Consider the following 20,646-nt stretch of genomic DNA (forward strand, 5'->3'; position numbering starts at 1 on the left):
AAATAATCTATTATGATTACATGTTATAGCCTTAAAGAAATGCCTTATATCACTAAGAAATAACAGGTTCAACTTCGACAAGAACTGTGATACCAGTTGCCAGTATTGTGCTAAACTAAAAGTCCAGTTAGTTATCCAAGAACACGTACTATAAGTACCAAGAGTATTTCACAGTAATGGGTAATTTACTTGTATACAACAGAAGACTAGTTATTCCAGCTTCCTTCAGGAAGATTTAATGGAAAGGAAACATTAGGAAAACTTAGGCATAGCCAGGGTTGAATTAGTAGTGTGGTGATAGTAATCTCAAAAAAAACTGAAGACCAAATTTCATTGTTAAATCTGCAATTATACAGGATTGCCAAAAGTGGAAAACACTCCTTTTATTACTGAAAGTAGATCAGAAGCTAAAACTCAGCAAACAGGAAGAAGCAAATATCGAGAACGAGAACCGTGGGCAGCAGGGTGGCTCAGTGGTTAGCACTGCTGCCTCACAGCGCCTGAGACCCGGGTTCAATTCCCGACTCAGGCGACTGACTGTGTGGAGTTTGCACGTTCTCCCCGTGTCTGCGTGGGTTTCCTCCAGGTGCTCTGGTTTCCTCCCACAGTCCAAAGATGTGCGGGTCAGGTGAATTGGCTATGCTAAATTGCCTGTAGTGTTAGCTAAGGGGTAAATGTAGGGGTATGGGTGGGTTGCGCTTCAGCGGGTTGGTGTGGACTTGTTGGGCCGAAGGGCCTGTTTCCACACTGTAAGTAATCTAATCTAATCTAAACGTGAACACAATCTATTTGAGCACTTTCAGACAAAGGAACAGTCAATGCCAGTGAAGAGATAGAGTTGGGTGAGTAGAAATCTTGCAGCAACAGCATTGAATGTTTGGAAAAGTTTTCTTAACAATCAAATAACCACAATTGGTGACTGAAAACATCCAGCCTGATCACCAACTCAAGGGAGATGAGCTGTACGTGATTATCTGGGAGCCAGAATAATATCCACAGATCAAAGATATTGGCAAGAAGAAAAAAATTATGAACCCAAAACTAGACACCAATCCTCACCTAAATATTTTGGATACCTCCATAGGAATCTCTTCTTTCAGTCAGATTGAGGTTTTGGTCACTTGTTTAACAGGTCCTCAGGTGAGTCCTAGTTGAGGATGTCAGCAGGAGTTGAGGTGTTCTGATGGAGTGTGATGGAGTTGGAGAGAACACTTTAGTACAATCCTGGTTCCACTCTAAGAATGAAAAAGGAGTTAATTACCTTTCATTGGTGACTGCTGGCTTATTGACTTCCAAATTCAGAAAACATAAGTGGGGCAGGCTTGAAGTTCCTTCAATAGATGTTAAGCTCTTCAATGACAGACTCCAGTGGCTCAATATCTGTTTTAAACAGCGAAGATTTTTTAAAAAGCTAAGCCACATGAATTTAGCAGCAGGAATGAGATCTGTACAGGTTGAGTGCAGGCCTTCCAAACTGTTGTGCTTTCTTTCATGAAAATTGGGTACAACACATCTCAATGTCTACCCTTGTCTCTTACTGCATCTGCTTTTACTTGCTCCAGCTCTAGTGGACAGAAAATACTATTTACTGTGTTTTCTGCTATCCATATTTATTTTTACTGTTCTAGTCCTTTCTCTGCAGCACTCAAGGGAAATTAGGGATGGGCAATAGATGCAGACCTTATGGTGATGTTCACATCACATGAAAGAATAAAAAGAGAAGTAATTTTTAAAAAATCTTTGAACATTGGGGCTTATTCTTCATAAACCTTCTGTGAAATCAAACTCTCCCATTTCATAAGGCCCTGTCCCCCCACCTCAGTGGGATTTTCATTTCTCTATGAACTCTTCCTTCTGCTCTGACAACCAATTTTTGTGCTTCGTGAGTGGATTGTGTGCAATTTTCTTCCTGCATGGAAACACAACTTGTTACTTTTAGACACAGTCTGTTTTATTTGGCATTCTAATGGGGAGGGTTTGGTTTTCTCATGGCTATTATGGATATATTGCCTCTTTGTATGGTATGCATGCAGTATAGGATTTTCCAGGCGTGTAATTTATTTCGTGTGTTAGATGTGGCTTGGTGGTAGCATTCCAAGTCAAAAATGTCAAGAGTTCAAATCACATGGCTTACTTAAGTAGTACTGAGGGTGTGTTGCTGTCTTTCAGATGTGATGTTAACCTAGGAAACAATTAGCCTTCTAACAGGAAGTAAATGATTGCCCATCATTATTCAAAGTAGAGTAGTGTCATAGAGTCACAGAATAGAACCAGACCTTGCAACCCAACACTTTTATGCCGATCAACAAATAGCAAACTACACTAATTCCATTTACTTACACTTCTCATCGCAGGCAACGTCCTGGTGAAACTCGTTTGCACCTTTTCCAGTGCAATCATGTCCTTCCAATAGTATGGCAATCAGAACTGCACACAATATTCCATCTATAGCCTAACCAATGTTTTATAATGTTCTATAATCCTATATTCTACACCCCAACTAATGAAGACAGCCCATGCTGTATGCTTTCTTTACTAGCCTATTTACCAGTTCTAACACCTTCCAGGATCTATATCTTGTACACCAAGGTCCCTTTGTTCCTCAGCACTCCGTATGGACCACCATTCATTGTGTACATTCTTCCCCTATTAGATCTCCCAAAATGTATCACCTCACACTTATCAGGATTAAATTCCATCTGCTTTGCTCTGCCCAATTTACCAGCTCATCAATATCAGACTGCAGCCTGAGATCATCCTCCTCACTATCAACAACATCAACAATTTTCCTGTCATCTGCAAACTTACTAATTAAACCATCTACATTCACATCTAGGTCATTAATGTACATAACAAAGAGCAACGCTCCCAGCACTGATCCTTGTGTAACACTGTTGGTCACAGGTTTCCAATCATAAAAACATCCCTCCACCACTGCCCTTTGCCTCCTATTTGTCAGCCAATTTTGGATCCAGTTTGTCAACTTGCCTTCAATTGCATGGGCCCTTACCTTTTGGACCAATCTTCCATGTAGAACCATGTCAAAGGCCTCACTGAAGTCCATGTAAACCACATCAACGGCACTACTCTTGCCAATATATTTAATCAGCTTTTCAAAAAGCTCAATTCAGTTAGTCAGACAGGATCTCCCTCAATCAAATCTATGTTGACTATCCCTGATTAATCCCTGTCTTTCGAAGTGTTGATTAATCCAGTCCCTTACAATTGTTTCCAATAATTTCACCACCACTGACATCAGACTAACTGTTCTGTAAATACCTAGTGTATTGCTACTGGCCACCTTGTCCTTGCAAAATTGTTTCCTCAACTAACACCCATGGCAGGTAAACTGACCATTTGTCTCATTGCTGTGTTGTCTTTGCATAAAGACTGCGGCAAAAGTTTAATTGGTTGTAATACACTTTGGGGCTTCTTGAAATCATGAAAGGCACAATATAAAAGTTATGTCTTTCTCCTTCCACAGAAAGCAGTCATTTAGTTTACTGAATTATACCATTCTGAGCCTTGAGATGGCATGAGGTTGCAATCTGGTATTCTTAATCAGTCCTACCATGAGGGAGCAATGGCTAAAAACAGTTATTAAAGTTCTGGATATTAAATGATTGCACTCAATACCATGCATGGCACTACCTAGCTGATATTAAGCTAGATCTCTTTTCACCTATTCTCACCACCAGAACTCTTCTGCACCTATTGGCATGATCTTTGCTCCTGCTGCCCTTTGGTTCAGTTTTAAGTACAGACCAGCAATCCCCTACTAATGTTCCCTGCATGAATTATCTGGGCTTCCTTGGGACAGCGCTCTACCTGCCAGGAGATTCATGCTTTGTAATCCTGTCCATCGATATGAAAATTAAGCGATAGTCCAATTTCTACCAGCCAGTTTCAAAGCCTTTAAGTGGGTAGAAGTTTTCCCCACCCCCAAACAATTAAAGCTGCAGATTACAGGACACTGAACAGTGGGGTAAAAATTTGTACCTCTGATAAATCATGTCTTGATGCTGATCTTTGATAACATAATCAGCCATGTTGTGAGCATGGCTGAGACTCTGAGACTCCAGCATCTGCAGTCTTGTTTTTACCATGTTGTAAGCAGGAGCCAACGACATGAACATGTGAAAGGAAAACAATCCATAGGAAGTGTATTTGTAAATTACTCGTGTACCGCCTAGCAACTAATCCCAGAGCTGCCTTTGGATAGGCAAGAGCTGCTAAAGTCTCCATCAGGAATAGAGTCAAGAGATTTGAAACACAAGAATCAAGCGTCTCAACAGCAAATTTCAAAGAAAGAACTTTATGGGCATGAAACTATTATATTAAACACTTTCTCAAGACTAGGCTGTTAACCATAGAGATAACTAAGTTTAGGAAACAAAGAAAACAGCTTGTAATACCCTAAGCTTCCAGTGCTGAGGAATTTGTATTTGCTTTAGCTTTGGGGCTGTTTTTCAATTTAATATAACAAAATCGAAATAAATGAAATCAAGATGGCTTGACATTGTACCAAAGATAAAATCTTGTAGGAAGATTATTTTATTTCAGTTTTAAATAAGAATTTGGTAAAACAGATTTTTTATTGACATTATAATCCAGACATCATAAAAAAATATTTTTCCTGGCATTTGTAGTTCAGGGGGATATTATACTCTTGATTCGTCTCTGGCTTAGAAAGTAAAATTGATGTTTCCATATGAAGAGGATGTGTTTCTCTGAGCTTGCCCAGGCGCTCTGGTGGTCTGTACATGAGTTATTGAAGTAAACACAAAACTGAGAAGTTGCTGTACCACAAAAACAACTACTTATGCTTACATAATGCTTTTAATGTAATTAAATCGCCCAACTTCCTTCACAGGAACATTATAAAACAAATTTGACACTGAGCCACATAGGAGATGTAACTTCACAAGACCAAAATATTCATTAAAATGCAAACATTTTATGAAGCATCTGAAAGGAAGAAAGAAAGATAGATAGCGAGGTACAGAGGTTTAATCCACAATCTTCCCATTTTGTTTCCCCCTATTTGTATATTTCTTTCACAGAATAAACCTCAATAAACATTGTTCATTTGAATGATGAAAAGTATGGTGCAGGTTTGATGTAAAGGTGGCTCTGTTTTGTCCCACAAGCGGAATACTCCTTGCTGGAACACATTCGTCACTGGCCATTCCCTGAACAACAGTATTGTAAATGAAATCTGTAAGTTAACCCTAGATCTGACGTGCTATGACTAAAGAGGTAGGTTTTGTCTTTGGCTGCTGAGAGCAACTACATCAGTACTTCCTCTGAGGAAGCCTGAATTCTTGCTCCCATGTTGGGAGAGCAGAGCTGGGATAATTCTTGTCTCCACAAATCCGACCTGGGAAAATGTGCCTTGGAGATTCAGATTCTCATTGAGGGAGGCATCTGTGTTTTATTGGGGTAGTGACTCTTGCCCCACAGAGAGTTCATAGGCGGCTGGCTGTTGGGTGCAGAGACAGACTGTGCGAAAAATCAACCCAGCATTCTTTGACATTACTGCAGCTGTAAAAACAAATAATCAAGTAGCCCTTCAACTCTCACCATCTCCCAATACCCCTCATGACAACACACGGACTCCTCAGAGCTCTCATTCCTTCCATGTCAAACTATGCCCATCTATTCAACCCCTCCAAACCAGGCAACATCATGGGATACCATTTCTATACCTCTCCAAAGCCACCACGTGCTTCTTGTAGTGTGGTGACCAGAACTGCAGAATATTCCAATTGTGGCTGATCTAAAGTTCATACAGGTACAACATGGCATGCCAATTTTTATACTCCATTCCCCAACTGATGAAGGCAAGCATTCAATATGTCTCCTTGACCACATTATCCGTTTGTGTTGCCACTTTCCGTGAACCTGTACGCCTAGATCATTCTGAATGTTGATGCTACTAAGGGTTCTGCCATTTTCTGTATATTTACCTCCTACATTTTCCAAAATGCATCACCTCGTACTTGTCCGGATTAAACTCCATCTGCCATTTCTCTGCCCAGATCTCCAGTCAATCTATACCATGCTGTATCCTTCTTAAGGACCTACTACACCTATCTAAGTAGCTCCTAAATTCCAACTTCCAAACTTAGCACAAAGCTGCAACATTATACCAACATCTCAGAAGTTGTAAATAAGGAAAATTTCAGAGCATTGGGATTGTAGTGCTTTAGCCAAGCTTTCTTTCCAAAGGACCTTGTAAATACCTGTGAGATGTGAGCAGGTTTTCCTAGAATCAGCCAACTTTGTACAGTTTTGTGCAGTGACTACAAACTGGCATTGCCAGGAATTGCTATAGACTGCATATGTTTACTGAAATAATCTGAACTCAGATCCTGGGAACAATACTGATGCAGACCAAACCATCATCAAGTCTTAAAGTCAAAAGTCAGATTTCTGAGACAGGGCATTTATAGACAAAGCACATTGAAGCTCAAAACTAGAAGAAACGAATAGAAAAAGAACAATCCTCAAGCAGTAGTGAAAGATGTTCTTCATCAGAAAGCTATGAAATGCAGTAAGGGATCCAAGCTAAAACTAACATTGTGTTAGATTACATTCTCTACAGTGTGAAAACGAGTCCTTCGGCCCAACAAGTCCACACCAACCCTCCGAAGAGTAACCCACCCAGACCTATTTCCCTCTGACTAATGCACCTAACAGAATAGGCAATTTAGCTAAAATTTTTAGAAAATTCAAGATTGTAATGTTCATAACATCCTATCTCGCCACCGTGGCCTCAGGTCATCTGCTCCCGAAATGCTTAACAATATCTGTTATCTCTAGATTCAACTAATTCTTCCTGATCGTCTTCACATATTGCACTCTCCATAAACTTAAGCTAACCTGAAACAGTGATTGTCCAAGATTTCTAAAATGGCCCACAAAATAATGTAAACAGGCTTACTGAGCAGGTCTGGCTTTATGATTGGATGACCACACAGGACAGATGGCCAAGGTGAATAGGGCTGATTAGCGAATCAAGGTGAGTGAATGGTCCAATCTCAGGGAGGAGTGGAGTACCATTGCCCTGTATGTAATACTGAGTGGGCCTGCTGTCTCTCTTCAGGGATTTGTGGTGGTGGTGGTGGGGGGGGGGGGGGAAGAGACTGGATGGGTGGTAGAAGGTTGGTAGCTTACATAGAAGAGCACTGAGAAAGGTACGAAAATCAAGTAGCTGTAAATATCACAAAACCATGGACATGGCTGCCATGATGCAGTCAGAACTTTTCGTGGGGGTGGAGTGCTTCTTAAGTACTTAAACTCAAGGCATACACAAGTACAAAAACCCAAAGTGCCATATTCCATAAGGCTGCCTCTGTTACAGAATACCAATGGGAAATCACCCCATTACACGATACATACAGTATTAAACATTTGGATTGAAGGTATATGATGATTAAGTAAAATGGTAAAAACAAGGACTGCAGATGCTAGAAACCAGCTTCTAGATTAGAGTGGTGCTGGAAAAGCACAGCAGCTCAGGCAGCATCCGAGGCGCAGTAAAATTGACGTTTTGGGCAAAAGAGTGCCTGAATGGTAGAGAGATAAATGAGAGGAGGGTGGGGGTGGGGAGAAAGTAGCATAGAGTACAATAGGTGAGAGGGGGTGGGGATGAAGGTGATAGGTCAGGGAGGAGGGTGGGGGAAGGTAGCAAAGAATACAATGGATGCATGGGAGTGGGATGAAGGTGCTAGGTCAGAGAGGAGAGTGGAGTGGAATAGGTGGAAAAGAAGATAGGCAGATAGGACAAGTGATGGGGATAGTGCTGAGCTGGAAGTTTGGAACTGGGGTGAGGTGGGGGAAGGGGAAATGAGGAAACTGTTGAAGTCCACATTGATGCCCTGGGGTTGAAGTGTTCCGAGGCGGAAGATGAGGCGTTCTTCCTCCAGGCGTCTGGTGGTCAGGGAGCGGCGGTGAAGGAGGCCCAGGACCTCCATATCCTCGGCAGGGTGGGAGGGGGAGTTGAAATGCTGATTAACCCACTTGAAAAGGAATCCTTCAACCAAAACTGTTTAAAATCCACTGACCTCACCTGGTAAAGTGCCTTTCATCCATTGCCCCTTGCTTGCTGACCTTTATTGGTTTCAGGGTTGGAAAAGCTACTGTTTTACAAATTTAATCCTTGCTTTTAAATTCCCCCGTTGCCTCATCGTTCCCACCTGTGAGATATCTATCAACCTTACAACCCTCCAACATCACTGTGTCCCTCTAATTATGATTTCTTGCCATAGAGTTGGAAAAAGAAAAGATAATTGCATCTTTTTTCGTTCTTACAGTGGAACCAGGCTGGAACAGAGGTCTTCTCCCCAGCTCTACCATACTTCCATTTGCTGCTGTAGACCACCCCAACTACTGCCAACATCCTCAACTGGGACTCACCTGAGGACCTGTTAAACAAAAGGCTAAAACCTCAACCTGACAGAAAGGTGGGATGACTGTCAGAATATTTTGATGAGGATTTCCACTATTAGGGGCCATGCCTTCAGCAGCCTAGTCCCAAGTTGGAATTCCTTCCCTTAGCCTTTTCACATTTGCACTTCTCTCTTGTTCTTTAAGATGGCACTCAAAATATTTCTCTTTATGCAAACATTTGGTCACCTGTCCTAAAAGATCTTCATATTATGTTCTTAACTTTGTTTAATAGCTCTCCAACATTACACCTTGGGATGTTTTGTTGCATTGAATGTGCTGTATAAATTAAACTTGTTATTGGAAGGAAAAATACAGATATTGATGATTAAAATACAAACAGAAAATGCTGGGAACACTCTGCAGGTTAGACAGAGAGAAGAAATAACCTTTTTTAAAGAGGGAGCTACAATAGCCAATTTGCATACCAACTCCCACATAACAGTGAGACAAATGGCAAATTAAAATACTTCTATGGTGTTGATTAAGGGATTAGCATCACTCAGAACTTCGGAACTCCTCTGTTCTTAGAATCCCTACAGTGTGGAAGCAGGCTGTTCGGCCCATTGAGTCCACACTTATCCTCCGAAGAGCAGCCCACCAGACTCAGCCCCCTACCCCATCCCTGCAATCCTGCATTTCCCATGGCTAATCCACCTAATCTGCACATCCCTGGACACTACTGGCAACTTAGCATGGCCAATCCATCTTAACCTGCACATCTTTGGTCTGTGGGGTAAATCAAATCTTTACTGATAAAGTGGCAGAACTGTGGCACTAATATCTGTAAGACTTCAAGATCCAATGAAAAGAAGCTGCAATTTAACACCTATTTGGGAGATGCACTGCTTCAGATTCTACAATCTAGTTGATCAAAAGAGAATGTGTGCAAAGATAAGAAGTTGCAGTTAAAGCACCTGGGTTTATTTTTTGATGCCAAAGCACATGAAAAGATTCTTAATTTGCTGCCATGCATGCCAAACTATCTGCTAACCCAATGTATTTATCACTAAATTGTTTAATTCAACACTGTTGGATACTGGAATATTTCTTACAATGGAAAGTGCAACAGTTTGGTCCCCCTTATCTAAGGAAATTCAATTACATCCACCTGAAAATGTAGGTGAGGCCTTGGACTAATGTCAACTAAAGTTATGTGCTCAAGTCTCCAGAGTGGAGCTTGATCTCAGAACAGTGTTGCTCAGATGTAACAGTATAACTCTGGGCTACAGCTTAACCTAGTTTGTATATTCAGCCTATTTACAAGAATTCAGAATGCAGACCAAATTTTGTTAAAAAGTTTGCATGTCTGGACATGATTTTGCTATCTTAGCTTTATCTAAAATAGTTTGTATACACATGGGAATAAAATGCAGTAACTTCCCATCATAAAGGTTAATCACTTCCTTCTGCATATGCACAGCAATTAAGGCCTACAGGCAAGAGGTTTGTGTTCTGCTGAATCGTCTCTTTTTCTCTATTAGAAGTTGAAGGGGTATTATAATTCTGTGGGTATTGATTTTAAAGTTGCAAATTCTTCACCATTTTAAATTTTCTGTTGCTCACTGACGTCTTCCAACATGGTTTTTAGCACAACTATCTTGTTTGCGTTTACCCTCTCAAATTTGAGAAGAAGAACAAGAATTTAACCCAGTAAAGACCAGACTTGTTTTTCTTTAATAAAACACAGATTTCTTGTTTGCTGGCACCAGTAATGCATTGATAATAGCTGACAGTGCATCCTGACCTCTTGTTTTTCTCAGTCTGCGCATCTGATAATTCTCAACTCCCCTTTCTTGCTCTTTCTCCATAACCCTGATTCGTTTATTAATTAAAAATGTTTTCCTCAGTTCCGAGTATACATAATGTTGTGCATTCAACAGCTTTCTGCAGTAAAAGGCTTCCACAGAGTCCCTTCCCTCTGAGAGAAAAAATCCTACACATCTCTGTCTGGACTGGGCAAACCCCCTAGACTGAAGTGATGGCCCCTGGTCTCTGACTGTCCCACAAGGGGAAACAATTTCTCAGAACATACCGTCAAGCACCAAAGAATCTTAGCATGTTTTAATAAGGTCGAAAATTACACAATACCAGGTTATAGTCCAAAAGGTTTATTTGGAAGTACAAGCCTTTGGAGCACTGCTCCTTCGTCGGGTAGCTAGTGGGACAGGACCATAGGACACAGAATTTATATTAAAAGATCAAAGCGTCATACAACAGATGCAATGTATTGAACAAATCTGGATTGCTGCTTAGGTCATTAATCACTTAGAATGGGTTGCAGGTTTTGATTCATTAATATGTAAATCCCAAACCTTTTTTCAAGTCACATTCCAAAGGTAACTTAGAGATTTATGAAAAATAAGTGACATCTCAGCTCAGACAATGCATTAAAGGTGTGAGGTTAGAGTTTGTCTTGAGTCAGACTGGTACAACCACAACCGTGTTGTGGCAACCACTGCAAGATGTGTCAGAGTGTCAACATGGATAGCACCGTTATATGTGGGGACACCACCCAACACGTTCAAGGCAGGTACTCTTGTGACTCCGCCAATGTTGTGTATCTCTTATGCTGCAGGCAAGGATGCCCCGAGGCAAGGTACATTGGCGAGACCGAGTAGACACTCCGAGAACAGATGGATGGATGCTGCATGGTACACATGAGGATGGCCTCAAGCGGGATCTCGGGTTCATGTCACATTGCAGGTGACCCCACTACACTATCCACTTCACATACACACAAGTATGTACTCACACACACACACACTTTCATGCACACACTTTCTCCCAGACACACACGCATACATACTCACATGCACACCCTCATCAGACATATACTCCATCACATTTGCGTACACACACTCAAAAATTCTCTCACTCACTCTCACACACACCCACTCAGTTTCTCCCCCCATACGCGCGCACACATGTATGTCAATGGGATAAAATTGCATTTGCACATGCATTCTATTTTGTTCATAAAGCATACAATCTGTAGGCAGTCAGTCTATGTGATTTTTTAATCAATTCCTACTTTGGAAATAGAACCAATCTGATTCAAGGTTGGGATACAGACTCCAACCTCACACCTTTAATGCAATGTCTGAGCTGAGATGTCACTTATTCTTTAATAAAGCCTTAAGTTATCTTGAAAAGTGACCTGAAAGAAGTTCTGGCATTTACGTATGAACAAATCAAAACCAGCAATCCCATTCTAAATGATTAAAGACTGAACAGCAATCTAGGTTTGTTCAATAAATCGCATCAGTTGTATGACACTTTGATCTTTTACCATAAATTCTTTGTCCTGTGATCCTCCCCCACTAGCTACCTGACAATGGAGCAGCGCTCTGAAAGCTTATACTTCCAAATAAACTTGGACTATAACGTGTGATTTTCAACTTTGTCCACCCCAGTCCAACACGTGCTCCCCCACATCATTAATAAGGTCGATTCTCATTCTTTCACACTCCAATCAGTGCAGGCCCAACCAAGAGAATCTCTCCTCTTAGGAAAACCCCTCCATTCCCATGCACAACCCAGTGAACCTCCCTGAACAGCCTGCAATGCCAGTATACATACTTTTAACCAGCTGGGTCAGATGTGTTATGACATACTATTGGAGCAGGTGGGCCAATTTGGTCAGATGTATCACTGCATTCCAAGAGCCCTTCCAATGTCAGGACATAAAAGGGACAAAATTATTGCACTTTGATTGGAAGAAATATTCCAATATCCAATCATTTTTGGAAATTGGAAGACTTCCCCAATGCTTTGGCATCAAAATATAAACCTAATTTGACTACAATTTCAAATCTTTGCACACATTCTCTTTTGATCAACTGGGTTGTAGAATCTGAAGGAGTGCAACTTCCAAATAGAACATGGATTGCAGCTTCTATTCACTGGATCTTGAAGTCTTATAGATAGTAGAGCCACAGTTCTGCCACTCCAATGAACATTTGATTTAAACTAATGAATCTTTCAAAGCAGTGTTCGTGATAAGTCAGATGATTGGCTGTTGAAAATGACAGAAGCATTATATCATGCACAATCTATTATTCTGTTAAAGCTGATGAACACTATATTTACATTGGCCTCTCCTTTAAAACCACAAAACCTAATTTCTTGAAGTAAGTACAGCTGCAGGGCAATCAATGTTTAATTGCTGTTTAATGGGGCTGGTTTATAGATTAGAAAGTAGCAGTAAATTCCAGATTAGAAACAAGCAGAATCAAAGGATTGCCTTCCCTTTTCTATTTTATACATAATAATCACACTTGATGTGAAAATTGGCTAGAAGGCTGAAGATTTCATATACGTCATAGAAACTGAAGGTTAAATTGAATAACTTGTTAAAATGGGCCTGGGGATTATGGGATGTGATCACTCCTGGGTTGATCTTTATGGACTAGATTTTACCCACCCCTGAGGGATGAGGGGTGAGAAACACAGGATGGGAAGGCCTATGGAACTGCATAGTTAAAAATCACACAACACTAGGTTATAGACCAACAGGTTTATTTGGAAGCACTAGCTTTCGAAGCACTGCTCCTTCATCCTGATGAAGGAGCAGCGCTCTGAAAGCTAGTGCTTCCAAATAAACCTGTTGGACTATAACCTGGTGTTGTGTGATTTTTAACTTTGTCCACCTCAGTCCAACACCGGCTCCTCCACATTATAAAATGGCAGGTTGAATGTTTGCTGTCTTCCTGCTGCCATGTCATTTTACAAGTAGCAGGTGACCCTTATACCCAGAGGCCAATTAAAGACATCTTTTGGTCACTGCTGACATGTTACTGTGGCCACCATCCCAGGTGAGGATGCTGAACTGCTGCCTCTCAGCCTGGATAGGCGTTCTCCAAGCAGATGACTGTCCCGAGTTGTAGCCAATTAATTAGCAGCCGTTGGCAGGGTGTGACCCTGGTCACACCAGCCACTGAAAAGAGTTTGCTTCCTTACTTTCAGGCCAGGTGTGGGATCCTTGCCGTCACCAGTAAACCTAGCTCTACATTGAAAATAGCATCTTAATTTGATGCTGCCTTCACTTCCAAATAAATGCTGCAAGCAACCATCTTTAGTCAGGCTGTTCATTAGCTTTGTGCATTACAGAGGGACCTACATTACATCATGGATTGCCCTCTTCTATCCTAGCCTCTAAGTCATGTACAGTGGTAGCCTCTGGGCAGGTGACTGTGATTGTGAGATTGACTGATGTTGTCTCCTCATCTTCACTGTTTCTTTCATTTTTTTTTCCCTTTGACTGGCAAGGTCCTAGTTCTTGGTAAGGGAAATGAAAAGAGACAAGAATTGCGTTGTAGTGAAAATGTGTGCTTACACCATCTGTGGTGTATGCATCAGCAGGGACCATGTGATGAGGGAGAAGTGGAAAGAGAGAACAAGACTGAAGTATGCACACTCTCCTATCGCCAATCCCTTGAGTGCTGTCAGCAGCCATGGCCTCTTCTTTGCACTCTTTCTTTCATTGGATGAGACAGTTGCTGGCAAGATCAATATTTGTGTGCTCAGTCCTCATAATATCTGTTCACATGCTGCCCAGCACTGGCTCATAACGGGGAGTTGCGCTTGTCCTCCTGCAGTTCTAGCCTGTTGCTCTCTGTCACATGCCATCTTCTATATTGCAAGTTCATATATTCTCATTAACAGGTATAAATACTGTTCTTAAAGGGCCATGATTTGGAGATGCCGGTGTTGGACTGGGGTATAAAGTTAAAAATCACACAACACCAGGTTATAGTCCAACAGGTTTAATTGGAAGCACACTAGCTTTCGGAGCGATGCTCCTTCATCAGGTGATTGTGGAGGGCTTGATCATAACAGAGTCATAGAGACGTACAACATGGAAACAGACCCTTCAGTCCAACCAGTCCATGCCGACCAGATATCCCAACCCAATCCAGTCCCACCTGCCAGCACCCGGCCCATATCCCTCCAAACCCTTCCTATTCATATACCCATCCAAATGCCTCTTAAATGTTGCAATTGTACCAGCCTCCACCACATCCTCTGGCAGCTCATTCCATACAAGTACCACCCTCTGTGTGAAAAAGTTGCCCCTTAGGTTTCTTTTATATCTTTCCCCTCGCACCTAAACCTATGCCCTCTAGTTCTGGACTCCCCAACCCCACAGTCCATTGCTGTAAAACTGTCCTTTTCTGAATTCAGATTAGAATCACAACTGAAGTAAAATAACAAAATGCAGTCTTTACACTGGACAAGCTAAGAAAGGCAGAATCTCTATGACTCTATGATTCTATTCAGAGTTCTTCAGCTCTGATGAAGAGTAATCTAGACTTGAAGTAAAAGCTTGCTTTGTTTTCAGTTCAGATTCTAGCATCTGTAGTAATTTGCTCCTAACTCATATTCTATGATGTCCACATGGCTGACCTCATTACAATCACTACATCCCTCCCTCTCCGAATCAGAGGACATATGCCGGTCCTTTCTCTTCTAAAGCCTCCTGGGACATTTTAGCACCAGAGTTAGTTTCCTCTGTGTTATCAATGGCACCTCAATGGAGTTTAATAGATAAGAAGTTGAGTTGTAATGGTGAATCTAAGAACCTTGGTCAAACAATAGTTAATGTACTATAGGCAGTTTTGGGCTCTATATCATAGGAAGAATATGGAGGCAATGGAGATTATACAGTGCAGATGTAGTCAAATGTAACCTGCTATGATTAAATGCAAATATGAAAAATCATCTCACAAAAACAGCAATTATACAGCAATAAGCTATGTGTGATTAAGTGTTCTGTAAAACTTTAAATTAAATGCAAGAAATTGAAGACAGAATAAAAGAAATATTTTCAAACAGAACAGAGCCTGTTGAATGCACTACCAGAATGAAACACAAATCAGGCTAATGTCCTTGTTACAATTTGGGAAAACCAGGTAGATCAGCAAACGGCGTATGTTATTGGATAGGTAGTCCAAAGACATGATTCAAATGACATCACGGTATCTGGAAATCTTTGCACTTGGAGTGTCTTGGGAAAAATTCACTCCCTTTTTCCCGTGGCAAAAGCATCGATGCAGCAAAATGCACCATGCCCATCTCAGAATCAGAGGTCTCTTCAACGTTTATGGTGAGGGAGAACATTGCCTTTCTCACTGTTTCGAGGAGCAGAGTCTGTTTGCCCACCACACCATTTGCAAGTCTGTGGCTTTCAGATGGCCCACGTGCATGTTCAGGACTGTTGCTCCTACCTGAACTTTAAACATCACTTGTCGTGACCTTGTATCAATCAAGTCTCTTACCCATACAGGGCCACTTCCATAGTTCCTACACAAAACTTTGTCCCCTAAAGTAAACTGTCGCTCTGGCTTAGCGCAGTCTTGTGTATGGCATTGGTGTTCCTGTAGTTGAATGAGAGCTGTTTCTTTAATTATATAGGAACTGGGACAGTTGATTCTACTGAAGCTGTAGGCTTTTTCTTCAAGTTTGTCCTCAAAATTTGGACTGCTCTTTCTGTCAGGTCCTTGAATGACAGATGGTACGGAGCTGTCCTTACATGTCGAATCCCATTCGCTTTTAGGAAATACTTAAACTCCCTGTTGGTTAACGATGGCCATCTGTGAGTAACACTTCCAGGAGACAGTGTATTTACAAAAGATGCAGACAGTTTTTCCATTGTCATTCCCATATTTGATGAAGGAGCTCTATGTACATACCACCACCTTTGAGTGGATGCCTAGAGCCCGTCTATTCAGGATATGTCCTGAAGGAGGCTATGCAATTGCCTTCAATCAAGTGGTGTTTCCCAATCTCAGTAGGAGTGACGAAAGTGTCCACTTCCATTGGAATACCCTGCAACTCATATGCTCCACTTGCCACATTTTCCAATGATAAAGCTAATTATAGTGCCGGTTTGAAGTCCAATTGTGCTTCAGCTAGTTGGTGCTTTGCATAGTTACATCATTGATCCCACATACCAAATGGTCTCTCAGCGTCTCATTAAGATTTAAACCAAAGTCAAATGCATCTGCTAGTCATCTTAACCTGGTCAAAAATCACGAAATGGATTCCCCTCGGCTTGCTGAGTAAAAACAATAGCATCTCAGAATTAGAGGAGACTTGGAGTCGATTATTCCTTAACTAAACCTGTCAACTCTTGAAAGATTTTAGTAGCTGGTGCCTCAGGGAAAGTTGGGCTCCTGATAACTGAAAAAGCTGCAAGCCCACAAGCAATCATCAGAATTACTCATTGGTTTTCATTTGCCCCAGTGTCATTTGCCAATTGGGGAAATAATGCATTCTTTCCACATACAGTCTTTGATGGCAGGGTCAAACAGGGTCAAGCTTCCCAAATAACAGCATGATGTCAGAAATACTCACCCCAACTCAAAGATGACTCTTTCGAGCAAGTCCCTTCAGAGGCATGCTTTATTCTTGCCACTGAAATAACTCCACAGAAGCTGGGATATCTCGTCACCAAGTCAACCTTTATTGATGCATGGAAAGTCTTTGACATTGGTCCAGTTCCCTCAAAGTCAGCTTTCAGAGTGAACAGAATGTCTAACATTCTTCTTTTTATCTTTCAGCAAGGGACCCCTGATTGGGGCTGTTAATCTGGTCCAATCAGGGAACTCATATTCAATGAGGTCCACCTGGCAGAGCTTGTGACAATTACTTCAAGATGTAAATAGATGGCACGACACCAGGGTATGTATACAAAGTAAGATTTGGCTAGCCGTAAGTAGCGGATTGATCACAATTGCACAAACCAGTCTTTGGTGCTAAAGGTCATCAATCCAATTAACGTTCGCTGATTGGTTCCTTATACCATTTGTGGGTGTGTATGGTACAGTGAAAGAACTCAAAGAAGCAGCTCATGGGACGAATGACTTGAGAAACAAAGGAGTCCCTTCCATGGTATTTAGCCCACCCCTCACCCACAATCCATTACACCATTTGTTTTTGTATGCCTGTACGCCTGTGTGGTTGAAGGTTTGGAGTTCTAACTAGTAATTATATATCCGCAGATTACAGCTGATTACTTGTAGTTAGACTCCATTTGATGGCAAAACATTATGGTATTTGTTAAGGACAGAAACATGGTTCATATTTGCAGTTAACCGGAGTCTATCAGACAGATAAGTTGAGGACTTAAGGTACTTTGATAAACATTTTAACATTTGGGACTCAATTTCCAGCACGGCAGCCCAGTGTGGTCCAACATATGACCCAGCAGTAATGTGGGCGACTAATAGCAACCTTCTGAAATGGCCAAGAAAGCCACTTAGTTGTATGAAAATCCTGTGGAAAGTCCCAGTGAGGCCTAGCAGTTACATTTAGCCAGGGCTTCAACTTAGGCTTCTGTCTGATCCTGCTAATTCACTGATGCACTTATATCCTTATTTATGTGATAGGGGTATTTATTTATCTAAGGAAACCAACACTTAATTCCGAGAAACTTAGAAGACATTTCATTTAATGAATACACAAAAGATTAAATTTAACATTTCAAAACATCACAAATCATAATGTGCACTGAGTAGTATTCATTGTTAAACAGAATAAAAGCCTTTCGCTTGATAGCAACTTATGCTCTGATTAATTGTCAAAACAGCTCTGCTAGTACTTTTATAAAAATGGTGCTTTACACTTTGTTACAAACTAAGAAATGAAAAACAGAAAATGCCATTTACTTAATTTTTTTTCAGTTAGAGTTGAAACTAATATGAATTTTAAATGCATAGTTTGGTCAGAATGGAATTTGATGGAGAATTAAAATGAGAAATAATTAAAAGGTCAGGCTCACATTGTCAGATTGAATTGGTCTTCAAATTGGTCTCCTAATATGCACCTGAGTTTTCCATTGTAAAGGAGATTGCATTGTGAACAGCAAATACAATATACAAGATTGAAAACAAGCAAGTTGTTTTTTGACCTCAGAAGATTGTTTGGAGCCTATGATGCTGGAAAGGAAGTTATAAAAGGGTGGTGTTACTTCTCCTGTGTTTGCATGGGAAAGTGTCATGGAAAGGCAAGGGAGTTAGGAATTATTAAGGAATGGACCAAGGTGCCATGGGGTCCCTTTGGAATGCTGAAAAAGGGGAGCAAAATATTTTTGGTAATGTCATTATAACAGGTGAGGTCCAGTGATCCAATCTCTCCTTCCAAATAAATGAGTGATTTCCATAATCTGTCAACTTACTAAGTTCTATTTACTCCTCACAATATAGTCTTCTCTTTATTGAGGAGACTGCATGCAGATTGAGTGATCACTTTGTTGAACACTTTGCAAGTGTGACCGTGAGCCTCTGGTCAACTGTTGTTTCAATTCACCACCCAATCCTAGTCTGATTTCTCTATCATGATCTCCTGCCTCACAGCACCTGAGACCCGGGTTCAATTCCCGCCTCAGGCGACTCTCTGTGTGGAGTTTGCATATTCTCCCCTTGTCTGCGTGGGTTTCCTCCGGGTGCTCCGGTTTCCTCCCACAGTCCAAAAATGTGCAGGTTAGGTGAATTGGCCGTGCTAAATTGCCCGTAGTGTTAGATGAAGGGGTAATGGGTCTGGGTGGGTTACGCTTCGGCGGGTCGGTGTGGACTTGTTGGGCCGGAGGGCCTGTTTCCACACTGTAAGTAATCTAATCTACTCTTTTTTTACGAAGGCTTAAAGTAAACTCACAGGACAATACCTCATCTTCTGATTAAGCATTTTGCAGCCTTCCAAACTCACAGTAGGATCAACCATTTCGGAACATATCCACTGGCATTAAATGTTTCAGAGAGCAGCTGCTGTTAATGATTTACCTATTGTTATTGGTAGATCTTCTAAACCCAATTTTGTTTCTTCACTTGGTCCATTACCTTCCCCTTTTGCCTTGTACCATCACCCTTATTGTCATTTAATTTCTCCTGCTGTCCACCCTGACACAGACTTCTTTGTTCTTTCAACACCACCCTGCCACCCCCACATCCCCCCCCCCCCCCACCTTCACTTCTTCTGTATTTATTTCAATACTGTTACATTTCTAATGTTGTCTCATTCTGATGAACGGCTCAAAACATTTTATTCCCCTATAACTGGTGCCAGATCTGTTGAGCCTTTCTTAAATATTCTGTTTTCTTTCAACAAATTTTCCTGATTAACAATTAACTTAATCCTGAATGATCTGCAGCTCTGTTTACCTAATAATTGGAGATTGTAGATATAGGTCATGGTTTCACCTTACAAACTGAATAATACATTGTGCATCACATAACATCTCGGCTTTATGAAACAGAATGTGCAGCATATCTTAAAACAATACACCTATACTGAAATATAGAGAGAAAGTAGGAATATACTTAAGAGGGAAATCAGGAGGGCAAAAAGGGGACATGAGATATCTTTGGCAAATAGAATTAAGGAGAATCCAAAAGGTTTTTACAAATACATTAAGGACAAAAGGGTAACTAGGGAGGAAATAGGGCCCTCAAAGATCAGCAAGGCGGCCTTTGTGTGGAGCCGCAGAAAATGGGGGAGATACTGAATGAGTATTTTGCATCAGTATTTACTGTGGAAAAGGATATGGAAGATATAGACAGTTGCAAAATGTCCAAATTACAGAGAAGCAAGTGCAGGATAGCTTAAAATGCATAAAGGTGGATAAATCCCCAGGACCTGATCAGGTGTACCCTACAACTCTGTGGGAAGCTAGTGAAGTCGTTGCTGGGCATCTTGCTGAGATATTTGTATCATCGATAGTCACAGCTGAGGTGCCAGAGGTTGGCTAACATGGTGCCACTATTTAAGACAGGTGGTAAGGACAAGCCAGGGAATACAGACTAGTGAGCCTGACGTTAGTGGTGGGCAAGTTGATGGAGGGAATCCTGACGGATAGGATGTACATGTACTTGGAAAGGCAAAGACTGATTAGGGATAGTCAACACAGCTTTGTGCGTGCGAAATAAGTTCTCACAAACTTGGTTGAGTTTTTTGAGGAAGTAACAAAGAGAATTGATGAGGGCAGAGCAGTAGATGTGATCTATATGGATTTCAGTAAGGCGTTCAACAAGGTTCCCCATGGGAGATTGACTAGCCAGGTTAGATCTCACGGAATACAGGGAGAACATTTGGATACAGAACTGGCTCAAAGGTAGAAGACAGAGGTTGGTGGTGGAGGGTTGTTTTTCAGACTGGAGGCCTGTGACCAAGGGAGTGCCACAAGGATCAATGCTGGAT

The 20,646-nt window shown here is 41.3% G+C and overlaps 1 long non-coding RNA gene across 2 annotated transcripts in view; it reads right to left on the minus strand.

Annotated features, from left to right (window-relative positions):
- LOC132815807 (uncharacterized) overlaps nt 1-20,646 on the minus strand; it is a 58,247-nt gene that overhangs the window by 22,789 nt on the left and 14,812 nt on the right. For both annotated transcript variants that reach the window (XR_009644708.1, XR_009644707.1), the window contains exon 3: nt 1,060-1,235. This is a non-coding gene — a long non-coding RNA (uncharacterized LOC132815807). The remainder of the gene's footprint in view (nt 1-1,059; nt 1,236-20,646) is intronic.

This window comes from Hemiscyllium ocellatum, chromosome 5, assembly GCF_020745735.1.
Source record: "Hemiscyllium ocellatum isolate sHemOce1 chromosome 5, sHemOce1.pat.X.cur, whole genome shotgun sequence".
NCBI classification, from domain to species: Eukaryota; Metazoa; Chordata; class Chondrichthyes; order Orectolobiformes; family Hemiscylliidae; genus Hemiscyllium; species Hemiscyllium ocellatum.